Source organism: Colias philodice, chromosome 14 (assembly GCF_061535455.1).
Source record: "Colias philodice isolate Cphi_HAF_F1 chromosome 14, ilColPhil1 Martin Lab GWU primary, whole genome shotgun sequence".
Taxonomy (NCBI): Eukaryota; Metazoa; Arthropoda; class Insecta; order Lepidoptera; family Pieridae; genus Colias; species Colias philodice.
In genome coordinates this window covers 4419505-4441044 of record NC_143099.1, presented here as the reverse complement: position 1 = coordinate 4441044, position 21540 = coordinate 4419505, and the positions used below count along the sequence as shown (strand labels likewise).

Below are 21540 nucleotides of genomic sequence, written 5' to 3'. Positions count from 1 at the left end.
CTGTACGTTTGTACTAAAAAAAGCGATATTTAATAATATAATCTATACAATCTATAGTCTATACACGATATAGACATTCCGCATGTTCTAAATCAATCAGCAACTAGTTAAAATAAAAATCTCTACGAGACTACGAATTGATATCTTTGTCGTTTACAGTTACTATAGTACTTCAGTTACTTGGATTGTACCATTTTGTAGAAACAATGCCACCATCTCTTGGTCTATTCCTATTATTATATCTTATAAAAATATAACTGATATTATACTGTAAGTCGACTGTATGGATTTTTGTAGGAAATAATGACAATTTTATATGTCTATAGGGTTTGGACATCTTTTATAAAAGCGAATTCTGTTATTGCTATTTACAGAAGCTACGTACATATATAAGAAAAACTTCAACGTTAAGTTCTACAGCGTCTACAGCGTATCATTAAAAGCAATTATTAACTAACCTTTTATGCTGGTATGCCCAAAACACGTGAAAGGATGAGATTTAATGACGCTAAGGTATTCGGGACAAAAAGGTATCCTTGCAGCGTGTGAAATAGCCTCGGGGATAATTCAGTAACTGCTCTAAGTTTATGTGGGTACCAGAACTTTTAAAAGACAAACGTGTTTATGTCTGTTCTTCTTTATAAAGAATATATTATAATATCTGAAAAAAAATAGGTTTTGTATAAAATACTATCGTGATGTTAAATAATAGCGGCTAGTGAGTGCATAGACCTAAGACCATAGACTATAAAGCACGATAGTGTTAACAGATAGCCAACTTTGTAGCTTGTCACAAGAATTAATTGTGTCCGGTCGTGTCAGTTCCATAATGGAAACTCACTGAATAAGGGATTGTTGGGATGAAAGCCTATCACGCTTCTGGGGAATAAACTCGACATATTCTTATTACTAGTTAGCTGTATATTGTGTGAGTTTTGGAAAGCTAACGCGAGAAAATAATGATTTTTGCAGAACTATTGTGGTCTCTACATCATAGGGAAGTTTCCTTATATTATGTACATACAACGGATTTTAATGAATTAAAAACAATAAAATAATATCGCTTTGATGAAGACAGATGTATGATGTGTAACATACATGCGATTAATCTAAAAATATGCTACAATTTTATATGTACATGACTAGGAGATATTCTATCAAAGAACCATTTGGTAGAGACAAAAGTCTAGAGACAAGTATTTGCGTATTTTGCGTTTTCTTGGAAATAACTACAAAATGTTTACATTCTTTATAAATATTCCCACGTATTGTTCTTAAATCTTATCGTCACTTGACCATTTTGGTTGTTACGATTACATGTATATCGATGGCAGTTAAGATAGCTCTGTTTGTTGACTTTGTGGTTACAATTCTTTCCCGTTACGTTCCGAATTTATCTTAGAGTTATGTAAATATCAAGAAAACTAGATTTAAATGATCGTAAAAATGTATATATATTAGAATTATATTGTAGATCATAATATCAATTTCTATAGGATACGAGAAGGCTGTGTAGAAATTTAACTCTAACATTATCGATTATACGTAATATAGGTAACTGTTTAATTTTCTTATTAGTTTCTCACCTAAATTATTATTATTATTTAGGTAATAAATCGAGTCACATAAGAAGAAAGAGTTATGAAGTGTTTAAATAAAATTTACTTAAATTATTACAGACTGCTATACCTACAGCTCTATCTGGAAAAATTACTGTAAAGTGTGGACGAATTTTTTTCAGTTATTATAAAAAAATCGTAAGGAGGCTTATTCTATTTACATATTTGAAGTTATAGCACATTGTCATTCAAGCAAGCATACAAGTGCAGTCAAAGTATACTCTATGCGGCTTGTCGTCAGCTCGCGCCGCTTCACGGCAGACCTACCCCGGTTACCGCGAAGTGCGCACGCGTGAAGCCATCTTTGGTTTCGAGCCGTCACTTTTCCCGCGTTTCGCTTTAACGTTCAGAAATTTGAATCAAGTGCTAGTAACTGTTCGATGTAAGTGTCTGTGACCTTTGTGTTTTGAATACAATTCTTAGATTTATTGACTGAGTGAGAATATAATCGTGTTCGTTGCTTAAATTTCGGATTTACTTTCTACTGTTGTAAGTACCAGTTTTATTGTTTATGAGATGATGATTAGCGGAGAAAGTCAATGTGACCAAATTAGAAGCAGATGTTATCCTATTGGCACACATAGCGACTACTATTAAATATCAATCCTATTTATTTACAAGTCTTTTACATGTGTAATTTCATTCAGTACATGTTTTTTTTAAGAACTCGCTTTTCGAGATCTTATTTACGGAAAGGTTCATGAACTTTAATCTAATCAGTATTATATACTTAGGTACTTACCTGTTCTTCGGAACGGGTAATTTTTTAATTAACTTTTCAACTCAAAATATTTAAACAATATATTATAAGTTTGAGTATTATCATAGTACATAATATAAAAAAAAAGTTTATCGATACTTAACAGTATTTTTGTTACAATGCGAATCGTATTAAAAAAAACTACATGTACAATATAATACCTAAATAGATAACGGCATGAAGCTGAAATGTTTTATACTTATCTATTAGGTAGCAACGTTTAGTACAACGTCTTTTTCTTTTTTGTGGTAAGGCTATTGGCCTTAAGTGGCTGTAAAGAAAAAAAAAATACGAACACTGAACAGTCCTGACTCTAGATTTTTCGCCGTCTGAGACTCTCCGTAGAGTCAGACGTTTCTTTTTTACTTTTAGAAATTAAGTACGTAAATTTCATATGGTAGAGTTACTTTAGAATTTTTAACTACTGGATATATTATACACTACCTAATTATCGGAATTTCATATATGTTAACAAATCGCATATATGTCCAGAAATGAGGTAATTGAGATACTTAATTATAATTTATTTTTGTTTTCCTTCAGCTACTTATAAAATACAAAGAAATTATGTATATTTTGAAGTAGTTTTGTAATTATGCATTTAATAATAAATGAACTGTATTAGATAAAGGTCCAAGCAAAAGGTAAAGATGTAGAGTCAATATTGTGAATGCAGTCACGTCGCATCCGAATCGAGGAATTACATATTTAAAGCGATTTAACCGGTCATATTATATTATGATGAATGTTTCGTGTCCTGGTTTCTTAAAAAGTTCTACGACTTTTTAAAAGTACAGATAAAAACATAAACGTAAAACATGTAAACTGGAAACATTTTATAAAAAAAATTGTTAAAAATTGTATAATTGTTAAATAGTTAAGTTACATCACGCATATCAGAAAACTAAGATATTATATGTATATAATGTATAGTTAAGTGCCATAATATGAGATTATCATCAAAAATTATTGAACATTAACACAAAAATATCTAGGTAATTTAAGTACCTACGTCTTTATTGTCCACACACCATAAAAGACCATTGTCCACTTATGCTTTCACCGTTCACAAAATAGTCGATAAAAGTAATAATTATCAGTACATTGAACAACTCTAAAGCATAGAAAGTACTTTACGATCCAGCTGACGTGTTGAATGACGGTTATTTATTATGCTGACTGCATGCCTGTTTTTGTATCTGTGGTTGGTAGTCGCGGATTATGTATGCTGTGTTGTTTTCACAATTTAATAGTAGTTTTTATACCTGAACTTTACAACTTACAAACGGAGCTTATTAACTAGGTGATTACTAAGAAAATGCCTATACCACAATTAGATATACCGTATTTATTTGTATAACTGAGACAATGTCACAAAATAAATAATAGTAGCTAAACGCTAACAATGTTTATTTTAAAGCATTCTTAACATGAAGATGACAGAAAAGCTCAAATATGCTCTATAAAATCCTATTTCGTTTAGTTGTAACATAATAATAAGGAAGAAAAACACTTACTAAAATGTGCTAAAACGACTCTATCTACTATAAATAATAGACAAGACGATATTTTTGTACAAAAACGTAATTTATACTACTCTAATAATTACAAATGCAGAATCTTAATTGACGTCGACTGTATCAAAGAGCTAATTATTGTTCTTCTTCTAAGATCTTCTTCTTATAAGATCTTCTTTGCTTACCTACAGAATTATTCTAAAGAAAATAAGTTTACAATAATTGTTCTGCCTCTTCGTTTTCAAATAACCGGCTTTTTGCTACCGTTTCATAATGAACCTGCAAATTATAGTGAGATGAATTAATTGCGATTGTGTAGTTTTGTTATAAGGCGTTGGAAAGTTCACACCAACTATTCTTTTCTCTCATAATATAAGTGTAAATTAAGGTGCTTTTACCGCCTTTTACTTCGGATATTGTACACAATTAAATGTTTGTATATTGTTTGAATGTAATAGGAACGTATTTCTATTTCTGAGGAATTAAAAAAGTCTGTTATTCGTAATTTAATAATATACAGCGTGCTTAAAATAACGAAACAGAATATGTGGCTATGTGAGAAATGTGACTTACAATTAAGAAGTAAGAGTATTTTGTAAGTGGAAGTCTTTCAACACATTAATTAATGAAGATTATGGAATGTTAGTTAGTGTTTTGTTTTACTGCAATGAAAAATTCTTATATAAAAGTATTGTACGTCATTTTTATCGCATTGAGAAACTGATAACGTGTACTTATCGCGATAAGGTGCACTCTAAATATGTACTGATTTGGGATGCAGGTATGTGTAAGTATAATATATAGTAGTGTACATTAATTAAACATATTATGAAGTTTCACACAAAATATTCTAAATTTTGTTATTCATTGTTTTGTAAACTGTATAAAATGTCTACTATTTGTAACATTTATGATATTTGTAATTCTAAATGCCGAAATAAATTGCAAATGTCTATTTTAATGTATATTATTGCACTGATCCTCGTAATTCTAAGAATCTCCTTCTCAATAGAAAAAATGTTTTTTTTTAGTTATTATGATTTTTCAATTATCCTAGGTTTTTTGACTGCAAAGCTCTCTAAATATAGGTAGCTATCGTTAGCTACCTATATTTTTGATTTTTAATTTTTATATTTATAGCACAATGCAGAATTCAAGCTTCCAATAGGTACATAAAAGCGCATTATTAAGAAATCCTAAACACCACTGATAAGCAGTTTCTTAATTACCTGTCATTACTAATGAATGTCGTTAATTAAGGCTTGTAAGGTGCTCTAGTTGTAATTCAATATCTATTACAGTAGCGTGGGATAGACAAATGAGTAGAGATTGTATTCAGTAATATATCAATGCAATTTCTACGGTATGATGACAGTCTATTATAAATCTAATCCATCTTTAATTGCTTGATAAATTATCGAGAAATCTTATTTGCTAAAGCCGCTACAATTTTCTACAAATTGCCATATTAGTGGATAAATTAAACAAATTGTATAGATCGATTAAATATAGAAAGTGAACATATAAATTATTCGAAGTTGTGAAATGATATCTTTTAGTTTGATGAGAAAAATAGAACGGAGAATTTTATATTGAAAGAGCCAGGCTCAAGGTGCAAAGCTCTGAAAAATGTATAATATGTCTTTGAAAAATAAATATTTTACCACTCAACGTATTACTATAAAACATTGTAATATGTCAAGTGGGAAGTTTCACTTATCTTAAAATCTTGAGATTCAAGTACACTTCAAATATGCGCATTTTAACATTTGAAGAGTTACCTTGACATGATATTAGGCTTCTTTTCGTAAAATAATTATTCTAAGCATTTGTTTCAATATGCTTACTGTAATTTTGAGTAAAAAGCGGCATAAAAACCCACGTCATAAAAAAGTTCGTTAAAATTTTAAACACCTGATGTATCTTAATTGTAAATAACAATGATATACATAGGATTAAAGTCGGTTGTCGGAGTCAATAGAAAAGTCAAGAAAGAATGAAGCATGTATTGTTGTTATGTTTATTTGCATTCAATGGTCTATGAATGAAGTGTTCGATTGTCAATCAACTCCGGTTCACATTCATTTGAATATGTTCACATCCTCAATGATTCAAATTATATGTAATATTTATTTTTTTAATACGCCTGAGGTTAAGTTTTTCTACACGAAGTTATTAATCTAATAGTTTTATACGTATGTATGTACGTAATTTGATAGATCAAAATATCTCAATCGAAAACCAGACATTTAATATATATTATATAACCAGACATTATGACAACGATGCATAATCGTAGCAAATATAAAAAATATTTATTGTTGTGAAGTCTCCTAGTAAAATATCTAAATCATTTTACAAAGCGATGAATAAAACAACTTATACATTTAGCATAGTCCTTGTAGCTTTTGCATTGAGTAAAATAAGTGTAACATTTCATAATATGTAATATTATATCAATATTTCCAATGGGAACCAATAGTCAAGTGTAACGGCTAGCACGGAATCTAATTTCTACGATCTATTGAAAGCAATGAGCTAGACTTGTAGGGAGAAATCACATCAGTCCGTATCAATTTGCATTTTTATGCTCGTAAGGTTATTTTATATAAGAGGCACGTATTTTGCCTTTTTGTATTGACTATGCGGAACTTAAAAATGCCTTGATTACGACTAATCATGAGAACGGATGCTTTATATGCGTCTGACCAGTTGCGAAAATATTAGCATAAACATTCAGATGGAATGTTTAGGAATTAAGAGATGATCATTTGATTTGTTATACTATGTTATGAAAGGCAATTGCTCTCAAATCCTATATTTCGTTTATATTTTTTTTTAATTTATTTTAATATTTGTGTTCTGAAGTCTTTTTTATTTTAGTAAAGTGATAAGATTTGAAGTAAGGCTCTACTACTATTGAAAATCGTGCGACTAAATGCGATGTAAATATGTAGGTAATGCTGTTAAATGTGGTAAGTCCCAGATTCCGTTATACGAGCCATCTCGTTTGTTTCGATATTGACTTGCATCCGCGTATGAGCTGAATATGTATAGACTTGGTGTGTGAAAACGTCTTTAATAATACCATGAAATAAGTTTAAATCAAAATATAAATATTCTTTTATACTACTGGAATTTGGCCTCCTGCAAGCTCTTGGCAAAACAGATCATTCTTCAAGTAGGTGTGCATACATTTTTTTATTAAAATTTGGATAATTCGTATTGCATTAGGTAGAGTCTATGGTTTTTCTTTATGTCATTTACATTTTTACTTCAATCATTATTTGATATTTACAAGTTGTTAACATAAGGAATGCATCAATGCGCTGCTATTAATAACTATTAGAACAATTAGTTTTGCTGTATTTTTACAATTTGTGTCGTATTGCGTGATTGAAGTTGTTTTATACGACCTCGCAACGAACAGCTTTAGAAATCGTGCCGAAATACGCGATTGATTAATTTCCTGTATATTCGTATATGTGAATTACATTTGAAACACAATTTTCTTCGTTTGAAAATTGAGATATTGTTATAGTTACTTGGAGACAAAACAAAATTCACTTCAAGCTTCTAAGTTATCAATTATTAACCAGAAAGGTATGTAAGGATTTGGGACATTTCTAAAATCTGCCGTTTTCTTGCAATTCCTTCTGTCTGCATTTCATTTTAAATATAATAATGTTATTTTACAAAATTATATAAGAAGTCGATGAGTGCAACGAAAGATGAAATCAAATATCGTTATCTGTGTAAACGTGGTTATCAAGATCTTTTACGATGGCATAAAAACGTCCCGAATATATATTTTAACGAACCTCCGGTATACAAGTTGCAATCATTTTAAAATGTTTCTTAAAAACATTTTGCATTTATATTTCATAAATTAATCATGTATAATTCAGAAATTAACAAGTATTTTAATTGTATATTAAGATAATTCACGCAAATATAGGAGCTAAGGAGGCAGTCGAGAAAGTTAATGCTATCCAAATTTTATACAATTATTTCGTGGTTTAATCGAGAGTTTTTGAACACGGCACAGAAACGGCTAACCTGAAACCCAGTGACACACTTCTGTGGCTGGTAACGATGACTGGTTACATACAGATGTAGTTGTGTAAATACGGAACAGTTTTTTATTTAATTTCTTATAATATATTCTGATAATGCCTTTATTGTTGGCTGCATTTGTTGGGTCGTTGCACCATGAGTAAATTGAATTGAAGTGATCATTGCTGCTACACCTACGGTTATATCTCTAATTTAAGATTTTGCAACAGTCATTTGTAATCATTTTAATGACCAATTAACAAATATTAGCTTTCATTTGTGTATTTTTTTTAATAATACAACAATATCTTTACAAAAAACACCTTACAAAAGTATCACCATCTCCTCAACTAGGAAAAACTCTTAAGCCATATCTAAAAATAGCACGTAATAAAACATTTATCGAGAAAAATTCGCAGAAATGTTATCAACTGTCCCGATTGCAATCACTCAGGAAACGCGAAGTCACGCGTGGACAGACACGAACCTCGATGATGGTGGTTGACCATCAGGAAGTGAAAGACGGATGGAAATAGAATGATATATCACTAATTGAATCCTAAAGAACGCGAATTCGAAATTGTTATACATAGTCTAAGATCCCACCGCAGGATCAGTGCGTTCATAGTTTTTTGCTAAAACCAAAATTTTATGTACCTATATTTATAATTAGTAGAATATATATATCGAATAGGTTGACAGTCAAAATTTGGCCGCAAGCATTTTTTATAAAAATGTTTCTAATCGATTTTTCGGAAAACATTTCGTTCACAGCTGTGGGATCTCGTAGGTACTATCACGAGGAAGTGAAAGACGGATGGAAATAGAATGATATATCACTAATTGAAACCTGGAGATCGATGGAACTAATTCGCGTTTGTTATACAGGTTTATTGGCAAATGACTGGCTGATTGAAAGCGAAAGTATATAATTGTTTTTAGATTAGTGCTGTTGAAGAGATTTGTGATTTCGCGTAATTTTTTGTTTAATATGGTACAGAATTATCATGAATGATATAAAGTTAGTAACAAGTATAATAAAAATGTTTCAGTTTTAAGAGTAAGAATAAAAAAATATTGTCTCAATACATTACTTTATTGTTGGAAATCTTCCAATCGGAATAATCTAAATTGCGATAAAAGTCAGCTATGACTGTCATAAAAGAACCTCAGAAGTGTTCGTATTTATATACTTTTACATTTCACTCTATCCATTATTCAATGATAGTAAGAAATCGTTAAGATGAGAATAATGATCCTCTTCAGACACATATGTTGTATTTCCTCATAATATCTATTATTTCATACGTATATCCCCATGATGTGATATTATCGGATGAAATGACATTGCCGGCTCATCTGCTGATTATACCTAGGCAGCTAATTGACTAGGAAAGTATGGTGAAATGGAAATTGCATGAACTTTCCACCTTTCCCCATACATAGCTTTCCTATTAGCATACGTGTTAGAACACGTTATATAACTAAAGACAATAAAAGTATTTGGTCATCATAGGAACCACAAACGGTACCTAGGGAAGGAAGGGTAAAGAATATCCGCCGTGGAGTTGGTTTGTTTGTTTTGAGCATAAACAAATTATTTGTTGAATTCTACCTATGCATTATGTACGTCGTTTGTGAAACCAATGAGCTTTTGTTCATGAATCTTAATATCCTACTAATATTATAAATGCGAAAGTTTGTGAGGATGGATGTGTATGTGTGTGTTTGTTACTCTTGCACGCAAATAATACTAATTAATTACAATGAAATTTAGCACAAATATAGAGGGTAACTTAGATTAACACATAAGATAGGTTTTATCCCGAAAATCCCACGAGAACGGAAACTATGCGGGTTACTTTGCGGTACTAAACAAAAACTAGATCATTTTCGCGATGCACAAAGTATAAATAAAAGTTCTTCTGCAATTACCATTCTGCAAATACCAAGGTTTTATAATTCGTGTATTTAAAACTACAGTGATGCTAATTAAATATTTACATACGTGTGTACTGTGTATGAATGTGTATAATAATTATAAATAAAAATTGTTATTACCAGGAAGGATAAACAATAAACTGGAGAACGTGATACGCATACACTACGTAAAATATTCAGTGTTTACATTATATTCATGTTTTCCAACGACAATTTTTTTATAACATCCGTCAATTGAAGTTATAATATTATTTGTGATTTGTTATTGTTACTAACTCGTTACTAAGTAATGTCTGCTATGAAATATGCTGATTTGATTATAACATACAAACAAATTTGTCCGGCCATAAATTACTTCACTATCATATGAACTATTACCACATAAAAAGATTTTTATTTAACGAACTAAAGATACTCGTAGTTTAATGGTAGAACATTTTTAACAAGAATTCATCATTCAATGGTAAAATAATTGCAATATGTGACAATGCAATACATTAATAATATTAAAATAGTATTAACAAGATTGACAAAATAGCGTACCTCTAATGATCAAAATGTGGCAAAATGTATTTAAAATTTCATAACCTGATTAGCGCAACACATCACGAATTTCGTGCAAAAAGTCATCCATAACAAGTGCTAAATTGATGTCGTAAGAGATTCTATTCGAATTCGCGAAGCGTTCAGTTACGTAGTAAATAAGTCTAAATTTTATTCCATATTCCTTTTTTGTAAACATTGTGTTAAGTTTAAAAAGGATTAACTTCTTGTTAAAGTAAGACATAATTTTATATACATATATTATTAAAAGGCAGAGGTATATAATATATATTTATTATTTTTCATAGAGACATTTTTTTGTTTGCTTCTGTGTTTCATATTGTTATCATTTATGATAAAATCTGAAGTTACACTAAATCACGACTCCCTAATTCTTTAATTCTAATAGATATCTAAAAATCAAAACAAGTCGTGCAATTTAAAAGCAACAGGCATTTAATCATGTTGAAATGATAATTTTATGAGCGACGATAAAATGTCAATCGTTACGATAATAATCTTCTCCAATTAATCAAGAATACACTTTTGTGCAATATTATCGTTTATTTCGTTATTTTACGGGATTTGGCAACACTGTAACAGCATACGGTATAAATGTAGCTTTTTATACCTTTCTACTACCATGATTGGAACTAGGAACGAAATTTTGTTAAAATTACAATATTTAAGGAAGTAAACGTGTCTTTGCTTATTTGTTTACGTCCGTAAAACGCGTAGAGACTAGATATGTTGGTAGAGATAGATCTGTGAATGTACCTATGAAGGAAAATTCAATATTGCGTTACACATTGAAATTGCATTGGAATCAAATTATGACATCAAAAATAAATAGACATTCGAATACGAAGTACAACCTTATTTTCGTATTCCCTATTAAATAATATCTGCAAAATATTTTGTTTTTTTTTTAATTTTTATGAATCTGATGTAACTATAAAAGAAATAAAAACAATTACATATTATACCTACACAGATATAGAGCGTATTGGGTATTGCATGACTGGTGAAAGCTAGTGATATTCTTCAAATGTTACTTCTCATATCAATCAAATTCTTCGTTTTTAGATTTTATTGTAAAATATTCTTTATTAAGCTATGCTTAATTGTTATTGTTGATTGAAGATAAAATCTGAGGATTAAACTGTAAATTTAAAGATATATATCAAATCATTACATAGGTATACGATCGAGTTAGGTTTCCTTTTTAGGAGAATTTACAGCCTTATACGCTATATCATCGGACTACATATTTACAGGTAACGGTACTTACTGATAATAATTTATAAATATTGAATGACGTATCTAGTAATGATACTTTATAGCGATAACTTCATCCTTTTCGATACCTCACTCCGCACTCGCCATATGAAAAACAAAAACAATCACATTTGGTGGCTGAATAGTCTCTATTAATATTTTTTAGTGTTGATATCTGCAAAATTTGTATTAATCTAACGAAAGAGCGTAACTGCAATGAAATATTTTACGTAATGAAAAGCATTAAAAAAAAAACATTTTTTAAATTTGGAAACCGGTTATATTTTTATGCAATATTGAAAACATATCAAAGCTATTAGTGAAATTATCCCATAACAGTTTGATTTTATTGCGTCCATTAAATTTTTAATCTTGAAACACATTAAATAATAAAAAGAAATTGATATTTCATTTCCTAATAAAATTGTTTTAGTGTTCTGATTCCAAACATGCAGTTGTCTATTACCCAACTATATGTTGTCTGTAGTCTATATACTCTATACCATATTGGACATAATCAATCTGTTGACTAATTAAAGCCCGCAGACCTTGAAACTTCACATGTTACAAAATCGAGTCACGTTTGTTCCAAATCCAAGATCAGATTTACATACAATGTGTACACATGTCCGTCTGAGTCGGTGTCATTTGTTTCCAACTAAAATGGAGATAAGTGCCCGCTGTTGCTTAAATACGATAAGTCAGATCTAGACAGAGACAATCAAATTCCTATAAGGACATTCGTAATATCCTAACTACTTATATTTTTTTCAAATACATATGTCGAATAAAAAGTCCCGATATGGTAGCGTATGTTTTGTTTTTCTTTAAATAAAGGAACTCACTAAAAGCAGTTTTAATGAGGATCTTCTGAAATCGAAATATAAAAGAGTTCTCGTTTTAAACAAAATTAGTTAGTCATTTCATAAAACTGATTGAATGTTAAATTTTGAATAAAACATTACAGGAAGATTTCTTTTGATTTGGAAAAAGAAAAAGATCAAAATTTGACGCAAAAGATGCAAAAGAGAAATATAATTTTCGCTCGCGCAACAAAACGTACTACATAATCTCGTCAAGTTAATACCAATATTAAGATTAATTATTGCAGCGAATATAAATGGACGTAATGAATACCTACTTGTTGCACGGTATGATCGCCCGCGGGTCACTAATATCTGCCGTTCATTCCCATCTCTTTATAGCTCCGAACTGGTTTAGTTATTACATCTGATAGATATTGTCTAAATAATATTGATGTACTGTCTGCCGCAGGCTGGCAACTTGTATTAGCTAATTTATTCCTTAAAACCAATGAGCGAAGATTGCAAATGTATTATCGCACTATGCATAGTGGGTGGATGAGATGGAGCTTGTATATATGTACTTTGATTAATGTTAACGTAACCATCGCGATTGTTATCGAAAGATAATTTGTTTTTTATTTTCATTTGAACATGTTTCATTACATTTACTTTCAATACATTTTGATTTATGTGATTTCTTCAGCATTTGTTGTACGACAAGTCTTTGGAATTTGGATCATTTATGTTTAAATCTAAAGAAGGAACACTTAATCTTACTGTAGAACAATTTCGCTCAGATTCAACATCCATATAAGCTTGATATTTAAATACCAACTGTTTGAACACAATACCTATTAAAAAACAATTCTTTCTAGCTTGAATTATACTTGCTATTTTTCACATTATTTCCACATGCAATTCTAAGAAGAATTATCTCGAGGTTTATTCAGGAAACATAACAGACAATCAGGGATGTAAAACGGACGCATTTCCTGTAATAGCTACATCTATACCTGGGTTGAATGAGAGAACAATGTGTCCCCGCGTCATGCATACGAAGTGCATATGGTTTTTATTTTGTGGCAGTAAACATGACTTAAAAGTTTATCGAGTTAGTTATTTTTATGGTAGACATTTTACGTTTTGAATATATATAAAAATACGTCTTTGTATAGCGCAAATGTAGAGCGGAGTTTTTGCTATTTTGTTTGTAACAAATAAATTTGTTATTTGACATACTCATAGTCTGTAGTCAATGTATTGTAATGTGGCTTAGTCTACACAACTATCTTTAAAATACTAACCGGCACGAGCAACTGTAATAAATTGTATATTTTTTTTATACTATCTATTAGTCTGTTATATTAAGCAATTTGACACAACAGTTTTAAATGAACGGGAAGGCTAATATTTCCGCTATAAAATACCTCGAATTAGCAAAAAATATAAATAAACAATTTAATTAGTAGTTACAATGCTATAATACTGTTCAGCCAACTGTGAAGTTATAAAACTTATATATGATGATAGAAATATTAAATATCTATAGAAATATTAAGCCATCGTTTATGAAAAAACTTCACTGTTTTTAGGATTGTTATAATATAATTCGATACAGCAAACCCGGTAGGATATTTTAATATATTCAAAAGTAACATTCTAATAATATTGTTGCTGAAATTTTGATACAAAATGTTTCGTTGATAATTAACGTTTTACGTAATCTTTCATTTTGTTATAATTAACAAGTTTTTATTATAAAAGTTAAGAATTCCGTTTGTTAACAATTTATTTGATACAAAATATTGAAAGTATTGTTATTTACTTATAGACCGGGAGATACTGACACAAAATTTCGAGTCATTTGTAACAGGATGGCGGTTCTACAGGGGTCTTAGTACGCAATGACAAAAAGAAAAACGATGGCGTGAACGCTGGTACCGGCGGCTTAGTCGCGTGGGCGTTAGTCGAACTCGTCGGAAAATAGCGAAAGTCAAACGATTTGTAACAGTATGGCACTTATTTTTCCTGTAAGTTTGAGGATCAACAAATATAAATACAAAATTTCAAAGATCTAAGTGTTGGAAATCCTCACTTATATAAATTAATAATAAATTAAGTTTTCAAGTGTAACAGCACTTTTTCCCCCTACTAGAAGTATGGCAAATATAATAATGGTCACATTTTATCAAATACTCTCCAAAAATCCAAATGCAATACTGGTACAAAAAGTTTGGCGAAATAAAATTTTTTTGCAGATTTTCGGCGGTATGGCGACCATTTGGAATCGTCCGAAAAGTATGGCATGGCGATTTTCGTAAATGGCTGCACGATGATAGTTACCTGTGCTAAAGTTAGCCTGGTACAAATGGTTGAATGATTGTTTTATTTAAATCAACACATTCGCGTCGGTATGGCGGGCTGTAAGTCACACCGGAAAAGTATGGCATGACACTACCGTCTACTACTTTTTATGGGCTATCGGTAAATTCTAAAATTTTTGTGTTACAAATCGTTTGACTTTCGCTATTTTTCCGACGAGTTCGACAAACGCCCACGCGACTAACCCACCGGTACCAGCGTTCACACCATCATTTTTCTTTTTGTCATTGCGTACTAAGACCCCTGTAGAACCGCCATCCTTGTTACAAATGACTCGAAATTTTGTGTCAGTATCTCCCGGTCTATTATATCTATGTAATTCCGATAGTATCCAACTTCGTGACTGCTGTCGACACAAATTGTTCTCCTGTATTTGGCGGAGAAAGTACACGCAGTTTATTAAGAGAGGTTGAAAATAGTTTATATGTGCTGGATATGAAAATAATTCTTGGTATTTTAATTCAATTTCTTATAGTATTTCGAAATGTAATTAAGTTTAGAATAGGTGTTATATTCACTCTAAAACAAAACATCATCTCTGAAAAGAGTTCTGCACTTTGAGGTTTTATAATTTTAATATATTAACTCACCCAGAAACTAAATAATTACATCATAATACATTTACCTAAATAAAGTAAGTGGATCTCGAGCAAATATTTAATTAGCTAACATTCACTTGCATTCGATCGCCAAAGGTTAACGACTTATTGAAGTCATTCCCACGTGTCCTCATCTCATTACACCGTAATATGTACGTGTTGCGAAAAAATTATGTGTTCTTTTGTCTTCTAAATTAGTTTTAATTGCGTTGTTTCTTCTACTTGAAAATTATACGGCTAAAAACGTTTCTGAGGCGCTTCAAGCCTTTGTTCTATAATAAGAGGTTCTCTTTTGATTCAAAGGTTATATCAATTAATTTATACTTTGTAATCTGTTATAAGATAGGTACGTTAATTTTATTAACTATTCGTCAGATTGAAAGCAATTGGTTTCTCAATTTTCAAAATCACCGTATATAATTTGTTTTGATAAAAAATCCTATTTCGCCTAACGCTACTGATAATTTATTTTATATGGTTATTGTAGCCATACTAGGTACCTACATTATAGAATACCGTTAAGATTACGATGCTATTTCTTCGATCTTCCACTTTTGATACGAAGTACTTGAAATTGATTCGTCACTATTGCAACCTCCCACAGTTCTGCCGCTCGAAGAAGCTTAAGCCCCAGTTAATCTCAGCCGTTACTCAGCATTATCTATGAAGTAATAAAGTTCGTTCGCCTTGCGTATGCTTTCTAAAGAATCCGCCGGAACTAAATGATTCCTAACATCAGATGCGTTAAGGTGTGTCCGATGTGTGTGACTGACACTAATGCGTGATTCCGTTACCGTCGCGTGCCGTGCGTCGTACCGCTTCTACCACTGGTGCCAAGTGCCAATAGATACTAGAAAGTGAATTTTTATCGACTTGTCAAACCGCGAGATGTATTGTGATTTGTATTGTGTTGACTGCGAAATTGGGAATGTGTGGTATTTACCAGATATCTGGTGACTGCACTCATTTTCTCTTTCTTACATTCCTGTTATTATCTTGGTTATTATTAAGAGTTTGACATCTTTTTAAATCGATAAAAACATTTATTAAGATTTTCTTAGATTTATTGAATTCTTGTAATTGTAATTGATTGTTTTAATAACAATGAATCAATCAACTGAATTGTTTATAAGCTTAAATGAAAAATTTTTTATAGCGCTATCATAGTTAGAAAATCTTCCAAGTGCAATTTGGGCATACATTTTGTTCATCGGTACACTGATGGTTTTATGTCAACGTGTATTTAAACCTCATTTTAAGCGAGATGCGATGGTAAAGCGCCAGGTGGTCTGCTGTGCAAGTATTACGGGTTTTACACGTGTAAGCTTGTTTCACACTGGATTTCTTTGAGGTCAGCAGAAGCACCGCTTAAATTGGCGGTTATTGTCGTCACGAGTGAATGTGAAAGATTTTGTCGAGAAGTCTTCGTGACAAATTTGGTTCCAAACCTAAATCGATTCGAGTATGAAATATAGCTACTATATGCGGCTATGATAAAAGAAATATTGTATGCCTCAGGCAAATGTATTAGCACACGCACACGGCACAGCGATTACATAACCTCGCCATTTAAAAGCGTGAAGCTTTGTAGTAGTCATTAAACATGTAAGATATTTATTGCGCACGCGCTTAATTAATCGGAGTCAACTCTTCAACACATTCCCTAGCAGATATATGAGTCATCTACCCATTTTGGTAGGCGGCTAGACGAGTCTACGTCTAGAGCTAAAATGTGTTAATATACAGGTAAATTAGCTTGGAGAAATTTTTGCGTTTGTAGTAGTGTATGGTCAGCAAATAAAATAAAACAACATTTTATTTTTAGTTTTTATTTTATATATACAAGGGATTTTAAATTAAACTATATGTGTTTCTCCTCTGAAAAAGATGAGACTTTATTTTAATATGTATTTGCACATTTAACATACATATAACTTTTACATTAACAATGTTACTAAAATGAAAAATTTACTAACCTGAAAAAGAAACGACATTTAAAGTTTAATTCTTTAGTTTGAGAAGTCAAAGGCTTGCCTCGACCATGTTTTAACACTGGAGCCATTTTGAATTAACAATACATACAAAGTTACAACACTTACACACAAATTAAACACTGGTTATGGCCCTGCCTTCATACAAAACTGCTGAATACGCCGTTCGCACGGGAATAGAATGTGGATGCGATTTCCCTTAGTTAGCATCCAAGCTTACGTCTTTATAATTATTAAACTGTATAAATTCATTCTTTAACTCCGGTCTGCATCGTGCAGACATGGGTGTAAAAGTCTCATTTTAGCTATTAAATGTAGTTTTTAAGTACATCTGAGTTTTCATTTGGGGCCTCCGGCTGCGGGACATGTAATTCACTTCAACAAATATTATAACAATAATAACAAATAATAACAACAATCAACAAATACAAAATTTATCAATTAAACTACGTACATAATAATTATAATTTTTGAATGAAATGTGCTTTATGTTCTAACGCTACCAAACGACTGCAGTCTGCACGTGGCACCTGCGGACAGCGTAAACTGGTTTATTCTGGTTTTGTGCGTGTTTCCACTTTCCACTATCAAGTGACGATTTATTTATTTGTTTTGTTTCGTAATTATTATGGTCAAATATTAATTATGAAACAAATTATTATGGACACGATATTTTATTGTTTCACGGTAGTCGCCTTGTCGTTTGCTCAAGGACGTAAAATTGAATGATATATTTTTTTTTATAAAGTCAAAACCATTTTCTTTCAAATAAAAACTTGTTTTTATTGAAAACAAAGTGTTGCTAGGAATAAGTATAAAATTAAATAGTAATGTTAGGATATCGAAACATTTTTGTATAGGCCGGAACGATATAGTGGAAACGCGCTCTAAGATCTGAGTAATATACACACCACTACATATGCAAAAATTTCTCCAAGCTAATTTACCTGTACCGTGATCTTGCTTTTTACGGTTATCAATTTTTTTAAGAGGTAGCCTTGATATGTTGCATATAAAAACTGTGGGAAAAAAGACTTGTGGTTCTGTTTTAAATAAAATAAAAACAATATGTATATACAAACATGAGTTGATAGTGCTATACATATAAACATTAATAAACACCATGTTAATATTAGGTCTACTAAATTCTATTAGGTCTTTTAAAATAAAACGTAAATTAATAAATAAAAAATAAAATAATTAGCAGTTAATACTACACTCTATTTAAAAATGTATCTTCAATCTTGCGCAACATTTAAGTATAAAGACTAAACAGGTACCAAATGACAATGCCAAATCAGATACTACGTCCTTAATTTACCATCGTCACAGCTGATACATACTATAAAACTTACCCATCGTGTAATCTGTGTATATAATATACATCTTGCATCAGGTCCTCATTTCCTACAATTTAAAGAGATGATTAACAAACGCGTGAACTTAATGAAGATTAAAACGACGGAAACTAACACATTTTGCAAACCTAAATAATTACGTATTGCAAAAATCTACCGTGTGAACTCTTTATTTAAATTAGTAGCATCGACATATTAATTTTCATAAAATTAACATTAATTAAAATAATGGTAAGTACTGGTTGATATTCTTTGAGCGTAATACATCTAATTTATCTCATTGTGAAAAAAAGCAATTATAGAAATTCTTAAAAATTATAGGATTTTTTGTCTCTTCTTATGCAGTTTTATTAATAAGCATATCCAGGACGAAACGATTAACTTAAAAAATTTAAAACCTTCATTACCGTATCAAAGATGTAATCTTTTTTCAAATGGCTACCCAGAATTAACGTTGACATAATTACTCTTTATGAGAAAATTCTTATTTAAAACAATACAATCGTCTACGAAGAATAGCGGTTAGTTTGAATAAATAGAGCACAGAGAACAATGATGCGTCGACGTTTTTTAACTGACCGACTTTACTGGCAACATTCTTATGAGAAAAATCCACAATTGGCGGCTTAAATTATGAAATTATCGTCCAATTATAACTGCACAACGTATTAAAATGCTTATAAGAACTTTTTGAGGTGCATACAATTAAAAGCCATTATTTCAATTTGTACATACATACCTACATACTTTATCTAAATTAAATCGAGGGGAAATTTCATATATGGTCAATCAATGATATATTTTAGTATTACATATTTATTATAGTAAAAATAAATTTATAAAATAAGTATAAAGATTAAAATGATTGCAATCATTACTCATTTACGCACTTCGTCAAAGAACTTTTATAATATTACACAATAATCGCAATAATTGTTATGGTGTTGATAATGCTTTCGGAAATAGTACTGTCATAAACAGTTTCTTAATTTTTTAGATTTACATAATCTTCTCAATTGATATCAGTTTTAAATTCAAACATTGAATAAGTATCTACTTATAAATTATAATTTGTGTATACAATGTGGAAATTTTTGATGGGCCCTGGAGGAAAAGTACTTGAAATACTGAAGACAGTGATTTTTGATGAAAGGAAACATTCCTTTATTTTTTCAAAAGAAATATAACTGCATTCAAAGATTTTTGAAAATTCACTTGCTTCGACCGGGAATCGAACTAAAAAATATACTGTATACGATTATCCGATTAAACGATGTTCACAAAAAAGATGAAGGTTCTCAATTCTTAGCGTTCATATTCTCTGAATTCATATTTAATATCGGATGTAAAACAACATAATTATTTATATTTTATTCTTAATCGTATTGCTTGTACCGTATTTAACAAACTACTATTTTTGTTTTTTGGATTAATTATATGCCGGTTATTCTCGGAAGAGTCAAACGAAGTTGAAGATTAATGAATATAGTAGATATATTTATGCATGTAATGGCATTATCATAAATGCATTTGAATAATAATTATTTTGAGCTTAAGACTTAAGATGTATAAGTACATTATACCGTAGTAATACATTTTTAAACGAAAACAACGGATTTTACAATGGAAGGTATAAACTTATCTTTAGGCAGTAGATATAAGAACGCCACGTCTATTTAAAAAGAAAAACATATATTAAGTAGGCAGGATATCACCATTTTAAGCTTATCTAAGAATGAAAGTCGGTAATAAGCATGACAGGTTATTGTGTAACTTTTGAGTTATCGCATAATTTATATGTTTATTGGATGTTCTGTGCATCGTGTGGTTAGATCAAATATCGGTGTGGGTGTTCCTCGCACATCCGGCCGTGCCCTGTAGGCTCTATTGTTTTGTTTATGTCAACGGGTATATTGAAGTAAAGAAGGTTGTTCTACATTTTGTATTGTACTTTTAAATTGTTCGGGTTATATGTCAAATTTATAAATATGTAAATGTTAAAGTATTGAGTTCCTACACAGGCTTGGTTATATTTTTTCGAAGCTCATATTATAGCTAATATATCACTAAAATTAGGACGTTACAATATGTTTGGATAATATAATTATTTTATAACTATTTCTTCAGTTCGTTGACCAGTAATTGTGTAAGATGCATCAAGCTAATACTGTTATACCGTATTAAATTACGAAACGGTCTACTTCTATGAAATTCAACGGGCAGCGACTATTTATTTATTTTATACCAGGAGTATACACGTTCATTACAAGTAGGATATAAAAAGAAACCAAACCAGTAATATCTAAAAATATGTGACATTTTTAACTGTATCTATGTGGAGCAGCAAATTATAAAAGTGTGACATTTTCTAATTTCGCGGAATTTAATTATTTATCTCGCTAAAAGCTTTTGCTAGTGACTGTCCACAGATCACAATCAGAAGTTACGTTTAAGTTACAGTGAATTATGTCACTGGTTATAGACCGGGAGATACTGACACAAAATTTCGAGTCATTTGTAACAGGATGGCGGTTCTACAGGGTTCTTAGTACGCAATGACAAAAAGAAAAATGATGGTGTGAACGCTGGTACCGGCGGCTTAGTCGCGTGGGCGTTAGTCGAACTCGTCGGAAAATAGCGAAAGTCAAACGATTTGTAACAGTATGGCACTTATTTTTCCTGTAAGTTTG

General features: G+C 30.8%; 1 protein-coding gene across 4 annotated transcripts in view; it reads left to right on the top strand.

The window, feature by feature from the left end:
- LOC149482770 (uncharacterized) overlaps window positions 1-21540 on the top strand; it is a 100424-nt gene that overhangs the window by 13823 nt on the left and 65061 nt on the right. The window contains exon 1 of one of the 4 annotated variants that reach the window (XM_089703249.1): window positions 1867-2108. The exons of the other annotated variants lie outside the window; for them this stretch is intronic. The gene's annotated coding sequence lies outside the window, so the exon portion shown is untranslated. Of the gene's footprint in view, window positions 1-1866; window positions 2109-21540 lie in introns of those variants that run through there. 4 annotated transcript variants of the gene reach the window in all.